The sequence below is a fragment of the Austrofundulus limnaeus genome, unplaced genomic scaffold, assembly GCF_001266775.1.
Source record: "Austrofundulus limnaeus strain Quisiro unplaced genomic scaffold, Austrofundulus_limnaeus-1.0 Scaffold195, whole genome shotgun sequence".
Lineage (NCBI taxonomy): Eukaryota > Metazoa > Chordata > Actinopteri > Cyprinodontiformes > Rivulidae > Austrofundulus > Austrofundulus limnaeus.
The window spans coordinates 358,999-362,604 of NW_013952597.1; the positions used below are offsets into that span (position 1 = coordinate 358,999).

The 3,606-nt window shown below is 47.3% G+C and overlaps 1 protein-coding gene across 1 annotated transcript in view; it reads right to left on the bottom strand.

Annotated features, from left to right (window-relative positions):
- mbnl2 (muscleblind-like splicing regulator 2) overlaps positions 1-2,281 on the bottom strand; it is a gene marked incomplete at its 3' end in the record, with an annotated part of 48,068 nt that extends 45,787 nt beyond the window's left edge. The window contains 1 exon segment of the mRNA XM_014018561.1: positions 2,001-2,281.
- Between the last annotated feature and the right edge of the window lie 1,325 nt (positions 2,282-3,606).

Consider the following 3,606-nt stretch of genomic DNA (forward strand, 5'->3'; position numbering starts at 1 on the left):
TAATGATACCATTTGTAACATTTGTAATTCTAATAGTGTTGAGCATTATACAAGGAGGACTTTGACCAGGCTCTGTCGTGGACAGACAGGATGACCCASTGAAGCAGGATAGAGATTTGAAGAAAAGCACTGGGGTACGAGGATTACTGACGCTTACAAAGGCCACCTGGTGGGGGTGGGGGTGGGAGTGGGGGGCATTATCTCGGTCAGTCTGCTCAACTGAATGGGAGTCAGCAGGACCGGGGTGTCTCGAGTGAAAGTCATTGGCTTGACCTCTGAATACCACGTATGCAACCCATTAGTCTGGTATCTGTGCAGTCTGGCTGCTCTGCACAGTTTATCTTTGCTCAGGAGAAATGATAAACTACCAGTACGCCTGGTGAAAACATTTAACGTGGCGTCGGCAAACAGCTTCCATCCAAAACAGAGTAAAGAAGAAAAAACATGACAGCGAGTAGAGAAGGATTCCTGGAAACTTTCCTTTCCATTTATTACCATTTTCATGCTGCAAACCATGTTTGTAGTCGTTTGCATGGCAAAGAGGGAACGAGTGGTCAATGTTTTTGAAGGCTGTGGAGAGAGGGACCTATTGTGGATGTAATGGGAACCTAATAAACCAGTTATAACTTATATCTCCTGGACAGAACCAGACAAGTTCACTGACAGGTAGCCCCTTTCAAATACTTAGATTTTCAGTCCACCTTGGTCACTTCACAAACATAATCTATAGAAGTAAACGGGAATCTTAAAGCTACAGATGTTTTGAGCTTCATTTTTACTGAACCATTAGCAACAAGGCCGGGTGAGGGAGCTGAGCAGAGCCTAAACCAGCAGTAAGCTACCGTTGGGAGGCATTTTACAGAGTCAGCAGGTAGGTGTGCCCCATGTCATAATAGCCTTAGCTTAACCGCCGTGACCCAAATAGCCCAGAGGACTGGGCTTTCCKCTCCTCATCAGTGTTCTGCTTTGAGAGGACATTTTAATATGCACTTTGAGAAAATGCTGAAAATATTTCCAGCTTATTTGAATGAYGTCACCTCCTACACTTGGTAAATGGATCTGTTTTTCTAAGCAACTCTTCAGATTCATAATTATATAGTGCAGCTGTAAGCCAGAGGTGAGTATTTCCAGTCACATAACAGTGATCAGGGTATCCCAGCTTTATGAAAGGTAAAAACTCTAGAAACTGCTTTGAGCTCCACTCAATAAAACTTTTACTAAACTAAAAAGCTCTTATTCCYAACTCTCCAGTGGGAACTGCGCACTGGTCTGGGATTTGATCCGTTCTATTTTCAACAGGAAGGGCTGGACTGTTGTTCCATTTCAGAAGACACCCACTTCCCCTTGATCCACGGCCAGACGCGTGACACCACCCTGGCCTTTTCTAAGCAGGCCACGATGTCCACTGGTTGACCAAAGCGGGGCTCAGCGCCCAGCGGCCAATCTAAATCCAGACAGACGGCGACAGACAGACAGAAAGCTAGAGATCCTGCCCCGTCTAACTCAGAAAGGTTAATTATCATGCAAGTCTTATTAGATCTGTAAGGTTTTCCAGCAGAAACATCACATCCTGTTCTGGACGAACAACCTTTTCTCATCCATGGATCCTATTACTAGAGTTGCAAGAAAAAAATTGGTAAAAAATTTACACAGATGACAAGCTCAAAGAGAAATAAAGAGTTCCGGTTAGGAAGATAATGTCATTTCCCAAAGGAGTTGAAAGAAAAAGTCTATTTCAAGGACCGGAAACTGCAGTGGAGGTAGTTACTGCGTGGCTTCAAGCAGTTAGCCCACTCTCCCCATATTCCCCCACTTTTTATTTATTTTTTACTTATTTTCCTTCTCGTTGTTTCTGTCTCCCACTGATAAAAACATTCCGTCAACTCCCTCCCCACCCAGACTGGTATGCAGCAACACTGCAGTGAAAACTCCTGAAAGAATCTGTGGAGAGAAAGGAGAATGAGCCCTTGCTCGTTGGTTATGGCAGTTTAGTGTCCCACCTCGTTTCACCCGGAGCTTTTCTGTCCTGTCCCGGAACATGGGAGGCGCTCGTCGCCTCTGCGCCTGCTGAGCTACGGTGCGTCTCTCCCCTCAGTAAATGACCATGTGAGCTGTTGTCATTCCTCACAGAGCTGCTGAGAGCTGCAGCCAGAGGTCCATGCCTAAACAGGGATTTTCTCTCAGCGCCCCCCTCTCTCTCTCTCTCAGCTGCAGAGCAAGCGAACAAGACAGGCGGGCAGGCAGGAAGCAGAAGAGTGCCTACTCAAACTATTTGGCTGTAACACTTCCAGCCRACGTCCACCCCCCCGTCCTGAAGCCAGCCCCTTCCTGCCCACCAGCCTGTGGCAAGCCCCGTCCCCTGAACGGCTCCAGCCAATGGAATCCCAGCAGCTCCTCTCTCTGCCTCTGGATTGGAACTGAACAGATGACTGACAGAACAAATTCTGCGCTTACAGTAACAAGCCCTGCATGCAGATCATAAGAGGTATTTCCCCAATTTCACGCCTTTCTAAACGAGGTGTCACTTCACTTATCGTTGTGCAACCTGAGCCAAATGTATCTAAACTGAAGGATATCACAAAAACTCAAGAGAAATTAAAAAGAAAAAAAGAAAACAGTGAATGTCATGAGGAAAGCGTTGCCGCAGCTGCATATTGGAGATCAGCCCTGTCCTTGTCTGTGTTCTATCATCACATTTACCACCATCCCCCCCACAGGAAACCGTAGCACTACACCTGCTCTCCCCCCACTCCCTCCCTCCCTCCACCTCCCGTTTCTCCTTTACCTCCTCTCAGCATCCGTCCTCTAAACTCACCCACTGCAACACCCCACCCCCCTCCACTCTCATCAGCACCTCTCTCGTGTCCTCTCCTGACTTCTCTTCATCCCGCACATCTTTTACCCACAGCTCTGTAACTCTACTTCAGTCTTCACTTTAACACACTGGAAGATGTTTCTGTTGTTGAAACTGAATTTGGCGTGATTGACTGTCTGTCATCCTTCCCCCTCTGCCCGGCTGATGACAGGCGGGTCAGCATCACATGAGCCGTGAAAACCAGAGCGTCACAGAACTGATGAGTCAGAGAGCCGGCTTCATGACTTTTCCATCCAGACTCAATGGAACAGCTGTAGCGCCTGTCTCGCCTCTTGCTCCCCTCTCTCTCTCTCTCTCTCTCGATACAAAGGTTGGGGATGACGCGGCAGCCTGGGTGTTTCGTTGTCATCGGTGAGGATAAGCGTGTTGTTTGGTCGATAAACAAACCTGCCTGCTGTCTTCATTTCGCTTTAGTAGCTACATTTTATCTGATGCCACATCTGCAAATTCACCTGCTGAGTGTTTTTTTTTTTTTTTGGGGGGGGGGGGTGATGGAGGGTTAGGGACAGTTTATCTCTCTCTCTAATGGATAAGTGTCTAGCTCTGCAAATAACGGTGACGTCACCTCAAACAGTGGGGGCACCTGTAGGAAAATAACAGACGAGCACTATGCATAAAAAAAGGAGGAGGAGGAGGAGGGTGTCAGCTTTTGTGAAATGGAGGAGTTACCTTACACCAGAGTGAACGTAGTCTCACCAGATTGTGTCATGTGCACAGATTCATGGAGTTAA